Here is a 7208-nt window from a genome sequence, read left to right as displayed (position 1 = left end):
CCCTAAAATAGGATATTGGGTTCTTCCACCCTAAAATAGGATACTTGGGTTCTTCCACCCTAAAATAGGATATTGGGTTCTTCCACCCTAAAATAGGATGCTTGGGTTCTTCCACCCTAAAATAGGATGCTCGGGTTCTTCCACCCTAAAATAGGATATCGGGTTCTTCCACCCTAAAATAGGATATCGGGTTCTTCCACCCTAAAATAGGATATCGGGTTCTTCCACCCTAAAATAGGATATCGGGTTCTTCCATCCTAAAATAGGATATCGGGTTCTTCCACCCTAAAATAGGATATCGGGTTCTTCCACCCTAAAATAGGATATCGGGTTCTTCCACCCTAAAACAGGATACCCGAGTTCTTCCGCCCTAAAATAGGACATTTCGGGCTCAACCACCTTTCATATGATGCAGGGGTTGCGCACCGCCCTTTGCATCGTTTCCATATATTGCCTGGGCCATGCACCGCCCCTTTTAAAATTTTTGCATAAGGCTGCGCACCGCCCTTTGCATCATTTCCATATTCATATACTGCTTGGGCCATGCACCACCCTATTTAAATCCTCTGCATAAGGCTGTGCACCGCCTTCCATGTTCGCATGGGCTGCGCACCGCCCTTTGTAGTTTTTGCATAAGGCTGCGCACCGCCCTTTAAAATTTCTGCATAAGACATCGCGTCGCACCTGCCTTGTTTTATTATTATTTTCAAATGCTCCTGCGTGCGCTCGCAGCCGCATTGCACCGCACTTGCATCGCTTTACTTCAATGTTTATTTTTACTGACTATTTTATCTAGTTTAAAGTTTCGCAGGAGCTTTAGCGCAACGTGGAACTATTTCTTCGGCAGCGAACTGGGGCAATACGTCGGGAAGGATAAGCAAACTTCCGACAAGGGTCAATGATCTACCTCGAACACTCGGCTTCAATTCCAAATTTTCTGTTCGCATTCCAGCACACTCAATTTTCGGAGTTCTATCACAATACTCAGTGTCATCATAACTCGACACTGGGACAATATTTTTGCGAAGATTCGCATCAAATCGTGAGTTGCCAGTCATAGGTGTCGTAGTCTTCCCAGAACTACACACGGCCTGATTCTCGTGCAGCCCGAGATATGTAGGCGATTCAGAGACCGGAGTTCGGCCGTAATTTTCTTTACCCTTAGTCCTTCATAATCCTCTAGCCGGGACAAAATAGGCTACTAAGTCAACGTCTTTGCCCGAAAACTCCTTCATCATTATCAGGCAAAGAGGGACAAGTTGTTGACACCCAATTTTGTCCCGCCTCTCCTCCGAAATACATATTTGCGCTTCTAATATTAAAAAATAAATAAAATAAATAAATAAATAAACAAATAAAAAAATAATAATAATAAAAAAATAATAATAATAATAATATATTATGTTTACTATAGTTATTAGCCTCTTATCAATAACGACGTTTTATTATTCTGTTACAACTATTATTATTATCATTATTATTAATATTAATAACTATTATTATTATTCTTAAATTATCATTATTACTAATTGTCATTATTATTATTATTGTTAATTACTAATCACTATTATCAGCGTTATTTTGTTATCAATTATTAATCATCATTATCATCGTTATTTTATTATTAATTATTGTCATTGTTTTATCAATAATTGTTATTTATTTATTATTATCATCATCATTATTATTATTATTATTATCATTATTATCTTATTATTACCACTATTATTGTTATTATTATTAATTTATTAGCGTTTTGTCACTATCAATAATTGTTATTTATTATTGTTATCTTGTTATTAATTATTATCATCTTTATTATTATTATTATTAATTATTATCATTTTAATTATCAATGTTTGTTATCTACTATTATTATTTTTATCGCCATTATCATTATTACCATTATCATTATTGTTATCATTATTAGCAGTACTATTACCGCTAGTCATTCGCTACGGCTATTTAATATTATTGAAATTGGCATTTCTCGGCATTTTATCAACTTCCGCATACACATCGCATTTATTTAGCACATTTTAAAATGATAGCGTTTATTTATTGTTAAAATACTATTGCACGGTCATTGCAACATCATATATATTTTTATTATCCGGATCTCTTATAATTACACGTTTTTCGCATTAGATAATATTCTGACACCCTTAGTACACCGTTAATCAAAATAGGTCTTTTATTCAAATTTAGAAGCCAAACTATTTCTTGCACTCGGTCCGTATTTTGACTTACCGGACCCCAAATCAAAGTCCGATTAACTCCTAATATTTTTTGGACTAGCCCATATTTTTTATCTCAATTTTTAGACCAATCTATGTTTTAATTCACTAGTCTATTCTTTTAATACCCAGTCTAAAAATCGACCCGGTCCACAAATGGACCGGGTCCGGCCCATTTCCCACTTTAACAAAGGGAAACCCCTCATTTTCCATCTTCGTCCGCTGCCCTTCTTCTCCTTCGTCTCCTCTCTTCCTCCTTTCAAAACCCTAGCGCCGCAGCCCTCTTTCCCCCCACTTCACTGACACCCCACCTTCTCCTGCTCCCCACGCCCCTCTGTCGACTCCACTTCACCATGTTCCCCCTCTCCATGCCTTATTTTTTGTCATCACCCATGCTCACGCTCCTGACCCCATCCCTCTTTGTCCCTCCGTTCCTCCTTCTCTCTTCCTTCAGTGCAAAGCGAAACCCTATAAAAGGGTGGTGTTTTGAATGGTTGAGGGGACGAAAAAAAAAAGGGCAAAAAAACCCCCTCCCCCTAAAAACCAAAGATTTCAGTCAGAAAAAATACCCTAAAAATCGAGTCCTACCAGTTCCTTCAAACCTCGTTGAAAATCTATTAAGTTTCGTACGTTTTAATCGAAGTCGTTCTGATCCTTTTTCGTTTTTTTTATTGTTCCGAGTCTGAGTATCGAGAGTTCGGAGTGTTGTGTTGTTTCGAGGTAGTTCGAAGACTCGAAGCCTCACTTCGCTGCACCCGAAGAAGGTAAAAAGTTTCCTTCGCTGAATTTATAGTGTCTTAGTATGTTTATGTATGTTGACGATTGTTAAGGTTGGATTAATTGTTAGTTTAGCATATTAGTGAGTTTAGTATTAGAAGTTTTTGTTTAATTTCGTATGAAATTTTTAAGTATCTGCAGGTTAGTTAGCGATTATTAAGTGATCATTATGGTTTAATTTAAGTTAATTTAGCTTAGCATCTGCCAATATGGGTAATTTTGATCAGTTATTAGCTTATTGATTAGATCTTATGTAGCAATATTTGTCCTGGGTCGTGCCTAATGGTCACTTGTACCTCTAAAATAGTTGATTAGTAGTAACCTGAGTCATTTGTATCTATATGAAGCTACTTTGCTGTTAGTTGTCCTTCATAGCTAGTATGATTTTCCCCTCAGTTCAGTTAACCATGAGCTGGTCTAGCTGAATATTGATACCAGTACATTCATCTATTGGCATAGTTAAATAAGTTCATGCTAATATAAATTATATATGGCTGGCTTGCTATTTTTTTTTAGAATGATGTTTGCTGCAGGCCAAGGTCAGTAACTTCATTTTCTTTTTATCTTCCAGTTCTGGTGTGAGTCTGTTTTCCATGCTTAATCAGCCGTTTAGTTCAACTGTCGTTAGGATGTGCTCAAATGCTTATATGACGTAGTTTGTTATTTCATCTGGTTGTTTGTTATTAGTTCACCTATGTTCTATTTTAGTTCAGTTTAAGACGTGTCGAATGTTTCTGATTAGTGTTTAATTTGTCTTATACTTCTAGTATGCCTGTTATAGTTTTAAGTCTATTCATGCTTCATCCTATTTTTTTTCTTAGAACTTGTTTGGTTTCATGTTTGGACAATTGGACGAATGATTTAAGTATGAGACCGACCAGACATTGCTGATTGCTTATAGGTTCAATTATTTCAATTTGGTTTAGGCAGTTTGCTACTTTGACTAAATGTATGATGGTTTAAGTTAAGCATTGGTCTGTCACCTGTCGCTATAGTTGTAATCCCAGCTAGTCAAGTTATTAGCATATGAGGCAACTCTAACGTGATTTAGTCCATAATTTATTGACAAGTTGGTTGAAATATGTAGAGAATTTCTATCCATTACATGCCTGTCATGATATTTCTAAACCATTTGCAGTTTCAGATATTACCTGTCTGTTGTAACTTTAGTTGTATCTTCAGTTCATTATGTGCTTTCCTCAACTTTTGTTTAAAACCCGAAATGATTCGATTTCGATGCTTGACTGTCTTACATATTCAACCAGTTGGTGTATAACATTTATGAAAACAACTTTCTGTTCGAATTATGGGGATTTTCTAGTTTTTCTCTTGACTGCTCTCTGGATGGTTCAGCATGCTTTCTTCTATGGTTATTGACTTCATCTAGAATGTTCGTTTTACCTGAAGAAGGATGGAATTACATATCTTCATTTTATTGTTTTTTTTTATTTGAAAAAATAGGAATAAGATAGTTTTCGATACCATATTCATTCACATCAAAGGGACCAATCAGACATCAAATGAATATTTGTGGTCGCATAAACTATTGAAATTTTCTTTAAAATCATGTGCTGCTCCTTTAATATTGCGTTGGTGTTTCCATTGAGATTAAAATAAGTGTTGAAGCTCTGAATAAGTGAAATATGCTAACATTAAGTGTTTGCCTAACTTAGATCCTACTGCTTGTGTTGTTGAGTTTAAACTAGATGCTGAATTGCCTAGGAACCCCTTAAGTATTAACAAACAAGTATAAATTTGGCACATCATGCGTGCGGCCTGTTTTCCCTTTGTATATTACCCTTCTCTTTACTTCTGTTCGATTGAATCCAAGTGGAGTTATGAATGATAAGAATCTTTAAATGCTTTTCTTGGTCAGATTGAATTGTGGAGATGTTAATGTGTTCAACCATTATTGTTTGTCCTCTCTGTGTTGTCCACTCTTGAAGAGAACAACTGATTTTGGTTTCAAAACAAATCACCTTCTCCTGTTTCTGGTTAAATGTTTTAATAATCGATTGTTATTTTCAAAAATAGTAATAACGTAGTTGAGGACCTTTCTGTATTTTTTTCGTCACTGCTTTTTCCAGTTTAAACGTGAACAAATCTGGCGTTTCGATTCTTTTTTATCTCCATCATGATCTGAAATACTTGATCCAATAACATAAGGTATACATAGAGTATACATAAAATATACACAATCTGCCAGTTCGTTTGAGTTTATATTTCATACGTTTAATATAATTCATTGATCGTATACTAATCTCTTTCTTATCTTTCTTTTTTGCATGAACCTCCCATACGAGTCCAAGAGATTCGTCCCCTTCCGCATTCGGTGTTGGGCTGAAAGCCCAACATAATCTCCTCGGGTCATCTTCCCTCAGCCATCCGCAGCAATCCATATATAAAATTGTTATTGGTCCAAAGCCCAACAGCAGTCCCCTTGAATGCAGCATTTTTAAAAAAAAACGTGGGCTGAGGCCACTGCCACCAGTAGCCCAATCAGCAGCCCTAAAGTGGGCTGGGCCCATTTTAATACCTTTTGCTCCTTTATTTCATTTTATGCATTTAATTTGTATAATGCAACTAACTCTTTATTTTGTTTTCTTTTGTTTCTCGACTTAGAGGAATTCTACTAAATTAGTGGGTTTAGTTTTTTGGGATAATGGTAGTTAACTTAAGGAAAATCAATAGTTAATTACCTAAGATTTCTTCTCTTTTGTTAAATTTTTCATAGTATTTATAATATTTATTTTCATTAGAATAATTAACTTTTCAAATAGCACGAGCACATGTTTTAAATTAAAGGACTCCTTTTGTTTCTTTATTATCTTAAAATTGGAAATGTAGTGGATATGCCAAAAATGAATTCAAGCATATTTTATAAATAACTCTTCAAATTTGGAATCAATCACACATCATTTTAGCTAAGCATGATTAATAAAGTTAAAGAAAGGAAACCCTTTTTCCATCATATTTAAAGAAAAATAAGTCTTGGCATTTCTATATCACCATATTGATACAATATAAGTTTCATTTAAAATTCACATTAGCTATTTTGTATTTTTGCTTATGCTCTTAAATCGTAAAAAAGAATCATTAATATCTCACCCTTTGAGTTGTTTCAAATATTTATTAAAACACTGCACAAACTCGCGTTTTGTTTTCTACTTATATATTCTATGCAAGTCTTATTTTTAAATAGCATTATTATTTAAAGCTTTAGCAATTTTTATAAGTTTTATTCGAAATGGCATTTAAAATTTTCTTTATGCAAATTATTATATTTTCTCTAACTCTTATCTTAAGCAACGTTCTTATATTTTTTCTTTAAAACTTTAGCAATATTTACAAGCTATTTTCTTGAATTTTAAATATTATATTTGTATCTTTAGCCCTAATTAATTAACCTAAGTTTGGCCGGACAACCGTAGTTAGCGGATTCTAAAGGATGCCTAACTCCTTCCCTTTAGAATAATATAGAGCCCTTACCTAGAATCACATCGGTTAAGCAGACCATTAACGGAGGTTTAGTTTTAACTTTACCTTAGTTAACATCTAGGTGTCCTAATTCACCGTTAAATTAATTAGGTGACGACTCCTTAAAACACAGCAATTTAGGAATCTCCAATATGTTGTACTCTACTTTAACCCGGGTTAAAATGGGGTATAACAGAGTCCATGGCCAAACTTGTCACCCAAATGGACCTTCTGACAAAGCATGTCATGGGTGGCGGAAGCAAAAAGTTGAACGCGGTAGAATCCTTTGAAGGGGGTCCTCCGGATGAGCAATGTTTCCAAATGTATGATGAGGAGGCGAGTTATGTCAACAATCTAAGGGAGAGTTCCCGTCCGAACTACTAAGGTCCAAATCAAGGATCTTGGCGGCAAGGTCAAGGGAATCAAGGTTGGAACAAAGAACAAGGTCACTCTAATTGGAGAGATAATCGTGACAACAATCAAGGGGGGTACAATAGCAATTACAACAATCATCGGAGCACAAATCCGTATGTCCCTCCAAAGGGAAATCAACCAAGCTCTGTTCAACCGCCCAATAGCGACTCCGCTAGTTCAAAAATTGAAGATATGTTGTCAAAGGTATTGAGGAAAGTGGAGTCCACCGACACCTTTTGCAAGGAGACTAGAGATGAGGTCAAATCCATGGGTCAAGTTGTAAGTTCACACTCCACCTCCATT

Source organism: Lycium barbarum, chromosome 5 (assembly GCF_019175385.1).
Source record: "Lycium barbarum isolate Lr01 chromosome 5, ASM1917538v2, whole genome shotgun sequence".
Lineage (NCBI taxonomy): Eukaryota > Viridiplantae > Streptophyta > Magnoliopsida > Solanales > Solanaceae > Lycium > Lycium barbarum.
Note: the sequence above shows the minus strand (reverse complement) of the source record.